Source organism: Camelus dromedarius, chromosome 7 (genome assembly GCF_036321535.1).
Source record: "Camelus dromedarius isolate mCamDro1 chromosome 7, mCamDro1.pat, whole genome shotgun sequence".
NCBI classification, from domain to species: Eukaryota; Metazoa; Chordata; class Mammalia; order Artiodactyla; family Camelidae; genus Camelus; species Camelus dromedarius.
The window spans coordinates 63337465-63349812 of NC_087442.1; the positions used below are offsets into that span (position 1 = coordinate 63337465).

Sequence of the window (12348 nt, forward strand, 5' to 3'; positions counted from 1 at the left end):
CATTTAAATCTGTAGACTTTGAGTAAAGCAGATCACCCTCCATAATGTGGGAGGGGCCTCATCCAGTCAGTTGAAAGCCTTTACTCTTTAGAGTAAAAACTGAGGTTTCCGGAAGAAGGAATTCTCCTCAAGATTACAATATGGAAACCCTTCCTGCTGCTCTGTAGAATTTGCACTCAAAACTGCAACATCAATTCATGCTTAATTTTCCAGCCTGCTGGCCTGCCGTACAAATTTTAGACTTGACAGCCTGATGATCACATGAGACAATTCCTTAAAATCCCCCCCCCCCCCTCTCTCTCTCTCTCAGTTCTCTTTCTCTGGAGAACCCTAGCTAATACAAGACCAATTCTGGATATGTAGGGTAAGATACCAATGTCGGGTGTTCCCTTTGCCTCTCCAGGTCCACTTTCTTCTTGCCTCCACCCTTTCTCTGACCATTAATGTGCATCAGTTGACTTCCTTGTCCTGTAGCTTCCAGTTGGGTTGGGTCAATGATGAGAGAATGGCAAGAGGTCAGAGTGCAGGAGGAGAGTGAGGTTAGGGTGTCTATTCTCTTGGCTTTCTCCTGGCCAGGCTACAGGTTAGCAGTGGTTGTGTTCCTTTGTCCTCGTTCTGTGGCCTCTCCAACAGCTCTAGTTTGAACAACAGCTGCAACTCCAGCTCTCACTGAATTCCTATCTACTCTCTCCTCTGGCTCTTTAGGTCAGGATTGGTTAAGACTGTTACAAGCACTTTCCCACCTCCCTCCAACCATGTGCTTCATCATCCCTTGTCATTTTCTTTAATCCTGTGGTTGGCTCTGAATACCCTCGTTGCTTTCCTTGTTTGAGTGCGCCATTTGTTTCCTGCTGGGACCCTGAGTAATTCAAAACTCTTTTTATTCTTTTTTTACACACAGTAAAGGTAGAGGAAACTGAGGCCTGGAGAAGTTTGCTAACTTCTCCAGGGCTGGGATTAAGCCAAGGTCTCTGACTCCAGTGGCAATTCTCATAGCCTATCCACATCAGTTCAGTTATTGTTCACATTAACTCCTTACTCGTTCTGAATCACAGTTTCCCCCTTTGCAAAATGAGGTCAGTAACAATAAATCCTTATAGAGTTCTAGTTAGCACTCAATAAATATTAGCTATTATTATTTGCAGCAAAAAAGGACCTTGATGAAGATTAAAATTCCCAATTTACAGGGTCTTGGTAAGAATAAATGGGTCTTGGTAAGGATGAAGGTGTATTGCACCAGCGCAGGGCCTGGTACACACCAGCTGCTTAATATATTGACATTAAACAGTAGTCACATCTACTGTTCTTTTCCTGTGCCACGCTCTCCAGGAACATGCTCTTGAAGTCTATGTGAGCAAAATTTTGAGTTAAGAAACACTTTACATATATTATTTCATGTAAATGGTCACAAAGAACAGAGAGGTGAGTTATTCCAGTTTTACAGATAAGGAAGCTGAGGGCCAAGGAGTTAAATAATTTACCTAAGGCCACCACTTCATCTGGTAGTGAAGGATCAAGGGTTCCAATCCAGACGTATCTGACTCCATATTTATTTGAGCCAACAAAAACTTGTCAGTAGAGCTAGTATTCAGTTGGTAAGCACTGGTGTGACAGGTCCACTTTAAATACTGACTATTTCCCCATTGGCTGGTAAATGGCTGCTGCCTCAAGTCTGTTGAGTAGAACCTTGCCCACACTTTATCAGTTTTTAATGCTCAGAATATCACTGCTAGAAACAGATCCAGTAAGTGAAACTCAAGAATCATTTTCAGAGCTTTGCAGAAAATCCTTATCATTTCTGTGCCTCTGTCCTGTGGCTGACTTCCTTGGAGGGACAAGCCCCAGAGGGATCTCTAGGGCAAATGTATAGAGGGGTGGCCTTGTCTGTCCCCATCATCCAGAAAGCCCAATCCTGGTTCCAGGGCATCCCTGTTTCAGCCTTGATTGCACCTCTGTCCTGAACCCCAAGTCTTTGTGGTCTTTTTGGAATAACTCAGAGGGAATATAGCTGTGCACATGGTATGAAGTGGAGAAAGGAAGAACCGGTTTCCCTGGGTTTCAAATCAGTCAGTCTGGGCTTCCATGTTTTACCTTAAAGAGAGAGATTGGCAGCTTGCCAAGAGCCCGAAGGCTTTTCCTAACCTCTGTGTTACTAAGCTGGTAGCTGACAGTCCTTCATCATCACCTATACAGTCACCCCATCGCCCTGAGTGCTGTCCACATCTGAAGGAAGCTGAGTTTGGGGGCCTTTCCTTGTTTAATGGCAGAGGGGGAGTTTGGAGATTTGTAGGAGAAAGTCTGCATAATAGATCATGAATTAAGGAACTCAAAACCAGGGTTCATGGGATAGAGGGCTGGGGCTAGTGGAAGGAGGAGGAGGCTGAGAGAACATCAGTCATTGGGGGATTTGATGCCAAGGACAATTTTGCTATTTCCTTGCAGACCTTTCTGCAGTTTGTCAGGTTCTGTCCCTGCTGTGAGCATCTGCCCAGGCCAGCCCTTGCCCTTTATAAATCTCCTTTCTCTTTCTTTCAAAATGGACTTGCCCTGGATTAATAAAGATGCTGGAGAGCTTCCTATCTCTGCCTGGCATTGTGCTTTAATAATAATACTACCCCAAACTTTAATTGAAAAAGTAGAGAGGAATTGAAAAAAAGAAAGAGCACAAAGAAAGAGCAAACCTCCATAATCAAAAGAGATAGGGTGAAGGGCAGAAGAAAGGAAAAGAGGACACCTGGGTGAAATGGTGGCATTTAATCAGGGATTAGGCAGGAAGTGGGTGAGGCAATTCCAGAATGACAAGAACCAACCTGAACCCTTTAATGGAACCTTTGTCAAGGTTTTCAAATACTCCAGTGCCCTTTAAAAACCATTTTCCCCTCTATCCTTATGTTTTGTCCAGGCCTCAAGGTCAAAGTGAAATAATCGAAAGCAAAATGCTGGCTCTATTGACTTTTTTTTCAAAGGGAAAATAGTGGGCAAGTTTCATAGGAAATCCTCTTGCAGAGTGAATGGCCCTTGAGAACGGGACTGGCTACATGATTTGCAGAGCCCAGTGTGAAATGAAAATGTGGGGCCCCTTGTTCAATTTTTTTTAACATTTTTTATTGATTTATAATCATTTTACAATGTTGTGTCAAATTCCAGTGTAGAGCACAATTTTTCAGTTATACGTGAACATATATATATTCACTGTCACATTTGTTTCTCTGTGAGCTACCATAAGATCTTATGTATATTTCCCTGTGCTATACAGTATAATCTTGTTTATCTATTCTACAATTTTGAAATCCCATCTATCCCTTCCCACCCTCTGCCCCCTGGGAAACCACAAGTTTGTATTCTATGTCTATGAGTCTGTTTCTGTTTTGTATTTATGCTTTTTTTTTTTTTTTTTTAGATTCCACGTATGAGCAATCTCATATGGTATTTTTCTTTCTCTTTCTGGCTTACTTCGCTTAGAATGACATTCTCCAGGAGCATCCATGTTGCTGCAAATGGTGTTATGTTGTCGGTTTTTATGGCTGAGTAGTATTCCATTGTATAAATATACCACATCTTCTTTATCCAGTCATCCGTTGATGGAAATTTAGGCTGTCTCCATGTCTTGGCTATTGTAAATAGTGCTGCTGTGAACATTGGGGTGCAGGTGTCATCCTGAAGTGGAGTTCCTTCTGGATATATGCCCAGGAGCGGGATTCCTGGGTCATATGGTAAGTCTATTCTTAGTTTTTTGAGGAATCTCCATACTGTTTTCCACAGTGGCTGCACCAAACTGCATTCCCACCAGCAGTGTAGGAGGGTTCCCCTTTCTCCACACCCTCTCCAGCATTTGTCATTTGTGGATTTTTGCATGATGGCCATTCTGACTGGTGTGAGGTGATACCTCATTGTAGTTTTGATTTTCATTTCTCTGATAGTTAGTGATATTGAGCACTTTTTCATGTGCCTATTGATCATTTGTATGTCTTCCTTGGAGTATTGCTTGTTTAGGTCTTTTGCCCATTTTTGGATTGGGTTGTTTGGTTGTTTCTTATTGTTTCTTATTAAGTCATATGAGCTGCTTATATATTCTGGAGATCAAGCCTTTGTCTGTTTCATTTGCAAAAATTTTCTCCCATTCCGTAGGTTGTCTTTTTGTTTTACTTATGGTTTCCTTTGCTGTGCAGAAGCTTGTAAGTTTCATTAGGTCCCATTTGTTTATTCTTGCTTTTATTTCTATTGCTTGAGTAGACTGTTCTAGGAGAACATTTTTGAGATGTATGTCAGATACTGTTTTGCCTCTGTTTTCTTCTAGGAGGTTTATTGTATCTTGTCTTATGTTTAAGTCTTTCATCCATTTTGAGTTTATTTTTGTGTATGGTGTAAGGGAGTGTTCTAGCTTCATTGCTTTACATGCTGCTGTCCAGTTTTCCCTACACCATTTGCTGAAGAGACTGTCTTTATTCCATTGTATATTCTCGCCTCCTTTGTCGAAGATGAGTTGACCAAAAGTTTGTGGGTTCATTTCTGGGCTCTCTATTCTGTTCCATTGGTCTGTATGTCTATTTTTGTACCAATACCATGCTGTCTTGATGACTGTAGCTCTATAGTATTGTCTGAAGTCTGGGAGAGTTATTCTTCCAGCCTCTTTCTTCCTCTTCAGTAATGCTTTGGCAATGCTAGGTCTTTGATGATTCCATATAAATTTTATTATAAATTTTAAAAACTTTAAGACGGAAGGCGAGTATGAAGCCAAATGTGGGGCCCTTCTGAGCGCAGAGTCACACTCCCAGAAGCTGGCCCAGCTTAGGATTCTCTGAAGGTTTGCATTATTCTTATTTTCTGACTTAATCATGCTGCTCCCGCCATTTTCAAATCATCAGGAATGTGATGATTTTGTGTGTGTGTGTTTTTAGGCACTTAAGTTGATTTTCAAAATGGCTCAGTTTGCTGCCTTAATTTGTAACTTATAAAACTTTAGACTTACAGTATATGGCTTCCATTTCTGTTCTTGCCATGGGTTCTGCAAACTTTAGGGACAGACCTGGATGGTGGGCAGCAAAGAAAGTGTACATTTCCATAATGAAATTGAACACCAGCTTCCTCATGATAGTTCAAGTTTATAGTTCAGTTACTCTAGCTTTGCATGTGTGTGTAATATTTATGCATTTTGACAAAGACAGTTTCTATTTTGATTAATGGGATACAGCATCTTTTTTGAATGCAATTATTAATTATATCTTTACCACATCTGGTTTCAAGTACATTTCTGCTCCAAAGTTTTCTTAATTTCATAAGAGTATTGTTTTTATCACAAACCTGGACTCTAAAATTTGTATCTTTATACCACAGAAGAGATAATTTTATCTTTAACAGTGAACTTTTAATTGAGCCTATAATAGCATTCACAATAATGTCAGATACTTCTCGTTGATAGAATGAATATTCAAAAGATATATTTTGATTTCTTGAGTTGAATAAACAAAAACAAACCATTATTGGAACTAACTGCTTTTTTCTTTGATGTATCTAGGACACTGGAACAAAACTGACCTCGTTCAACTGTTTGTGCAGTTCTTCTAATGGAATTATCACTTCAATTTTCATGTGTCCAAAAGGGAACTTGGAATCCAAAGTGGATGAAGTTAATGAAGAAGAACAATCATTTGAGGTAAATGAAAATTCATGCTTCACTGAGAGATTTGTAAACAAACTTTCTGCAAGTGCCCATGTTCAGCAGTCATTTTTGGATACAGTCTTAAAGTAACTTCTGACTTTTGGAATAGACACTGGTGCTTCTTCAGAAGATCTGTGTCTTCTGGTTTTCATGTGGTCAGTGGTATCACTTAGCCTTGATGCTAGATGGTAAACTGTGTTGATAAACATTCTTTGCAAGTTCCATATCCATCATGAACTTCTTGTGACATCAAATGCAGAGCTTAATTTTTTGTTTTTGGGTTTTTGAGCTTTTTGCTGCTGAAAGAGTTTATTGCAAAAGAAAACAATATTACCAAATAATAGCTACTGGTATATGTATGTAAATAATACAATGAGTAACAAAACTGTTGTACGAGAGTTTTCCAGGCTGCTCTCTATAAACTCAATGATAGGATGGCCCTGCTTCTAGTTCCCATGTATGTTCCCCACCTAACCAATGAAGTCTCACATTTCTTTTGGCCCTGCCAACTGACGGCTCAGAGATGATATACATTTGGAAGGATGTGGGTGTGGCATAGGCCGCAACACAATTGACTGGCCCCACAGTGGCTTGTAGGGTAGTGATTTTGAGTCCTTCTTCACTGCCACCCAAATTGCAGATTTGCTTCTGAGCTCTCTCTTCCCTGAGGGCACTGCGTTTACCAGCAAGTGCTGGTGTGTGTGCTGTTTTTAAAAGGGAGGTGCTTGTTATGCTGAGTCCAGAAAAAATAGGGAAAAGAGATATGGGTTATTGCTAGGTGTCTTTTAGATTTAATCACTTGCTAAAGTAAAAAAATCTGTTCACTGTGCATACATCTCTCACAGTACTGGACAAGACCATGTCGGAAGCTGAAGATACAAAGTAGAGGTCTACCAATGCAGCTATTAATAATTCTTTATTAAAAGATTAAAAATCAGAAGGAAATATTAGACCAGTTGGGACACTGGGACAACAGGTGTAAACTGGGAGTGTCCCACTTATAGAAAAATAAAGAAACTCATTTTCTTTGCACCTTTGGGAATGGTGTTTGTAGTTTTGGTACCTGGTACACTAGTGAAGCTCAGTTTTCTAAGTATATGGTTTCCTAGGTTTGCGTTCATTTAGCTAATGTCGATACATGAGCCCAGGATGCCCGCTTGATACCCGTGGCTTTGTCGCCATCTGTTTCTTTTACCATTGAGAGTAGTTTAAAAGCTGCCTGATTGACTATTGTGTCTTGGTTATTTAGTTATAAGGATAGAGCTGAGCCAGCCAGGGGCCAAAAGACCTCACACATGGTATGTAGTCAGTAATATTTCAGTAAAGGAGCCATTGTCGGAGGTGTTATTGAAAACCAACTTCCTTGGGGCTGTTTTCCTTGTAACAGTAGTGATCTCAGAGGAGCTTCCTTGGCCATGTGTTTATGACTTGTATAAACATATAGATATTTAATGGAAATCTAAATAAAGAATCAAAAAGTAATGTCAGTAGTTTCTTAAAAGTCATCATAAAATGACCTTATCTCATTCAAAATGCGAATAAACAACTGCCCCTTTAAGGCATCAGAATCACAAGATCTTGCAAGGAGATTTACATCAAAAAAAGAGAAACCACTTATCTCAGAATCACTGGGCGAAGGCCTGCCCATCACATTCTGCTGTTCTGGAATGCCTACTACAGCTTTTTCCTCTGCTTGACATGTCAAGCTAAGGAGCTAAATGCTGATATTCAATATTATTTGATGTCCTAATCAGATGCTCATTCAATAGAAGTCACTGCTGAATTTTGCAAAGACTTGCAGAAATTGAAATTCTAGTTGCTAATGTTATTCTTAGCTTGCTACTTTGGTTTCGGCTTAAAATTAATTTTTTCACCCAAGGCTTTTAATTAAGTGGATGAACAGGAATATAATGGGACAGTGGTTAACACTAGGATCTGTGTGATTTTCTCTCATCACTCACCACACCCCGCATCAAATCATTTTTATTTTTCAGCACTGAGAAGAGTGGACATTATCACATATATTTAGTCTGTCCCAAAAATGTCATAGAGGGACCAGATGTATTTTCTCAAACGACATAGATGCCTATAGTAGACAGGAGGAGAATTTTCTAGTTAGCCCCTGAGAGACAGGATGGCATTGCGTGTTCTGAAATTTAGCTGCTTGAATTCTGACAGAATAGAATAACTTGTTTGCTATGAAAATAACACTGGTGGAAAAAAATCATGTTAGCATAGGCTTTATCAAAGTGTTCTATGGAATTCGAGTCATATGAACTGCTCCATGGAAGAAGGGTTCTGTGGCCAAGACCCACCTCATTTTGTTCTTGGACGTTCCCAACATGCATTAACATGATAAAGAACTTGACTGGTCCTATGGTGAAGAAACCGTTCCTGGAGTTTTCCAAAGCTTTCTAGAGTTCTTCATGAAGCCCTCATTCTGTGTTACTTCCCACAGAAACAGTGGAGTGGTGTATTATCATTTCTTTAAGTCTGTTTTCTTGCTTTTGTTGGGCTAATGACTTACTTTCTACAGTCCCAAGACATTATTTCCTATTTATTTTACGTATGCTAAATCTAGATGTATTTTCTTTCAGTTCTTTTCTGCCAACAGACGATGCTAACCCTTCCAAATGCTCCTAGTGTCTTGTGATCTTGTAAAATCAGTGACTCTCTGTCCGGAGCTTATGAGCTTCTGTTATCCAGTGTCATTTCTTACCTTTCTTTGCTTCTTGATTTTCAAAGCTTTGTTATCTTCTATCCCACAGTAGAACCATTGAAATTTAGCTGGCTTTTGGTCATTCCCATTTCTCTTATCCCCAAATGTCACTTTGCTCTCAGATTTGATCAATACAATAAACACTGATCTATTTTATTTGTGTCTGTCATTCCGATAAAATGAAAACATTCCAGATTAAGGATATAATCTTTTTGACAGGCCAATATTGACCTTATTCACATTTTTTCCCCTGAATAGTAGATTTACTACACTTTTTTTTCCTCCTGCGGTTCAAGTCTCAATACCGAGTGAAGTGTAGAATCCAGGCCAGCAGTCTCAGTGGGGCACCTTTCTGCCCTGTTGTAGGAGTGAAAGTCTGGATTCATTCAATTTACTCAAGAAAATGTGAGTGCCTTTGACATGCGAGACATTGGGATACAGTGACTAGGAGAATAGTACAGGCAGGCCTCTGCTTTCATAAAACATGGATGAGGATGTTGTCAGTGACTTCTGTTATAGTCTGTAATATAGGGTTTTTTTTTTTAAAAAAATGCTGTCTTGATCCAGTTTTGAAGCCCTGGCTAGAGGCCGGTCAGCTCCCCCTTTTGCGCAGCTGATTAAGTCCACATCCCCAGTGACTTCCCTGTGGAACTCTTACACTCCTGAGTATATGCACCAGCCCTAATTGCCCCACGGCCAGGTACCAGACAAGTGAAAACAGCCCCTAAATCCTGGAGCCTGAGAAGTAATTCAACTCAGCCAGTTCACAGGGAGCCTGCTAAACCTAGTTAACCCCACCCTGCTTGTCGTACATCAGCTGCCCCCGCCCCAGGGTGTAACCCTTAGTGTGGCTCTGCCTGGCGGCCTTCTCTACTTTGGCAAATAACAAAAAGTTCTGTTTTTCATCTATCCAAGTGTGTCATGTCCTGCCATCAAAGAACTTTTAAATCTAGTAAAACAGCTGCAAGCGTAATTTTGGTTTTTCTTTCTTATTGTTATGAAAATTTCAAAGGACTTAAAATAGAGGTACTAATTGGTCGTGAAAAAGAGGTGGGCTTAGGATTTTAAGAGAAGGGAGGAGTTAAAAAAATTAACTTATGGAATTTGACACAACATTGTAAAATGATTATAAATCAATAAAAAATGTTTAAAAAATTAACTTAGGTAACTTAACCCCCCTCCCCCCCAGGTTAACATACCCCAAATATCCATTTATTTATTGCATGTTTATTGAGCATTTGCTGTGGCTCTGGTATTATAATGCTCTAGGAGGTACACAAGAACAGAATATGTGTACCGTTTTCTTGAGATACCTACAGATTAATTAAGAAGATATGACATGCACCTAAAATGATTAGAGAGACAAAATCAAGTATGTAGTAATATAACCAAGCCATCCCTAAGTGCAAAAAATGACAAAAATATTGTATTAAGCGAACTTTAAAATAATTTTTATCTTTCCTAGTAACTTGACTGGAAAAATGTTTGCATTATTGCTCTTTTCCTCATTTATGCTTCCCATCTCTGAAACCCTTTCTCAGGGGCACACAGGGCCTGGCTGTTTCTAACCCTGCTATGAAAAGCTGAGGTGGTTTGGCGTCATGTGGATTTTGAGCTGAAGCAGGTAACGAGGTTCTCACAAGGGATGGATTTTGGAGGAATGTGTTGGCAGTTCACATCAGATGAAGCTATTTCTTTTAAAGCTTGGGTGTGTTTAGAAATGGTTTCCGCCCAGATCCATTTGCAATACCAACTTTCCTGGTTGGGGAATTGAATACTTGGTTAATTTATGTTTGACGGGCACGCTTCTGTTTTTTTTAAGTGATAGCTGAGGTGTTGGTTTCTCCAGAAGGCATTTGATGTTGTTCCGTGATCTTCAAGGGAACTCATACTTTTCGTGGAAGGGAAGGAGGAAACTGTAGTTGATCAAGCCTCTGCCTTTTCTCTAGACTCACTCTCCACTGACTTTCCACCATTCTTCCTACCGATGCTTTCTTATGGAACATCTACCCTGAGTAAAGGACTGTAGCAGCCTTGGCAAGGGATGCCGAGCACACCAACAGAGAGATGAGGCGCGGACTCTGCACAAGGCAGAATGTGGGTCTGGTCAGAAAAGAGACGTAAAGTTTTGTGTGCATGGAGTGAAAGAGTCACTTCACACTGGGTAGATCAGGGAGAGCTTTACAGACAGAAGAACACTTGAGCTGGGACTTGGAGAACAGGTTTGATTTGGCAGCTAGAGAAGGAATCAGCAAACCGAAGCCTGTGGGCCAAATCTGTCCTCTCCTCCTGGTTTTATAACTGAAGTTGTATTGGAACTCAGCCATGCCTATTCACTGTTGTGTTATCTATGGCTGCTTTTGTGCAACAACAGCAGGGTGGAGTATTTGGGACAGAGAAATTGCATAGCCCTGAAAGCCTAAAAAGTTTACTATCTAGCTTTTTATAGAAAAGTTTGTGACCCTGGTTTAAAGTCAGTTGCTTGAAGGACTTGATACATGGCCTTGCTATTTGGACTTGATGTAGGCCAAAATATATGACTTCATTTGGCAGACATTCTGGAAACAGAATGTTTCTGAGCCTTGGGAATGTTTGGGTGTTCATGATGGTATTGAACTTCAGGACAGGGAGTGTGGTAGATGAACTGTAGGAAAGAGATTCTACAGGTAGGAAAAAAAAATTCAAAAGTTCATATTGTCCCCTTAGTGAAAAATAATACATGTGGATAAGGAGGATATCTGTGTTGAAAGGGAGAGGATGCAAAAGACATGTGTGAATAAAGCTCTAGAAGGGTGGACCAAAGGAAAGACAGAATTGAGGATGACTAATACAGGCAGACAGGTGATCCTGAGAAACAGTGACCCCCATCCACTTCCTCAGATTCCCACTGGGAGTGGTATCATGTGGAGCCACCGCTGGTTTCCCCCAAAACCAGATTCTTCTCCTCAACCCCAAGCCTGAGCAACAGGAAGACCAAACTCCCTGCTTGTCCATACAGGTCATCAGGATGCATTCTTTCAATTAGGGGAAGGACCTGCCACCCCTGGGCTCCACATCTAAGAGCCATCATACAGGGGGGTGGGGCTGTTCCCCATAGCTGGCTGGGTGCAGCCTTTGCCTTGGAATTTGGAGATTAAGGTTTGCTCTTTGACCTCAGGCATTGCCCCCACAAAGCTGCTACAGAGTATGCTATTAAAACAATGTGTGTCTAAGAGGACTGCTTCACCATATTTCTTTCCCCTCTTTATCCAGTCTCCTCACTGGAGAGATGTTGCAAACAAAGACCTGTAGGTTTATATTAAGTCTTTGGTGGATGGCATCTCTGTCTGCTCTCTTCCCAGCTCCCTAGCAACAGCTGTGTCATTGTTTTAGAAATCTTTCCCTGGAAATTCTAGTTTTTCTGTATAGATCTCTCTCTCTGTGGTTTTTTTTTTGTTTGTTTGTTTTGTTTTGTTTTTTTTTTTTTGGTCTGTAAGTATCTTTCCCTCTGCCTGTGTCTGTTTCTTTTTTCCCCTTCCCTCCCCTGCCTCTCTCCATCTCTGTCTCTGTCTCTCTGCATTTTTTTTTTCTCTCTCTGGTGTGATTTCCCACATTAGCCACTGTCCATTGCTTTGATTCCTTCTTGGCAACAAGAGTTACAGCACCATTATGCAGCAAGCAGTCCTGCTTCCCTGCTACCTTAAAATGATAATGTTCATGGTGACAAATGGATATAGTTAACAATGAAAGTAAAATGCTTAGCAGGCAGGGGTGTGACCGGGTCAGATTTCTCTGCCTGGCAGAAATGGAGTATCCTGAGAATCCCTAAAGAAAGGAATACGTATGTGTGGGTAGCTGGTGAAGTCTGCCAGGTGGACACGCCACTGTTTTATTTTTTAATTTCGCTTCTGTAAATTGCAAGAGTGAGTTCTTAAAGGCTGAACAATAGTTATCCTTAATTTACTAAGGTTTTATCATTGTCCTAAGAAAC

General features: G+C 40.5%; 1 protein-coding gene across 9 annotated transcripts in view; it reads left to right on the plus strand.

The window, feature by feature from the left end:
• Positions 1-12348, plus strand: part of MTERF1 (mitochondrial transcription termination factor 1) — a 453452-nt gene that overhangs the window by 172930 nt on the left and 268174 nt on the right. For all 9 annotated transcript variants that reach the window (XR_010381700.1, XR_010381702.1, XR_010381706.1 and 6 more), the window contains one exon: positions 5516-5653. The gene's annotated coding sequence lies outside the window, so the exon portion shown is untranslated. The remainder of the gene's footprint in view (positions 1-5515; positions 5654-12348) is intronic.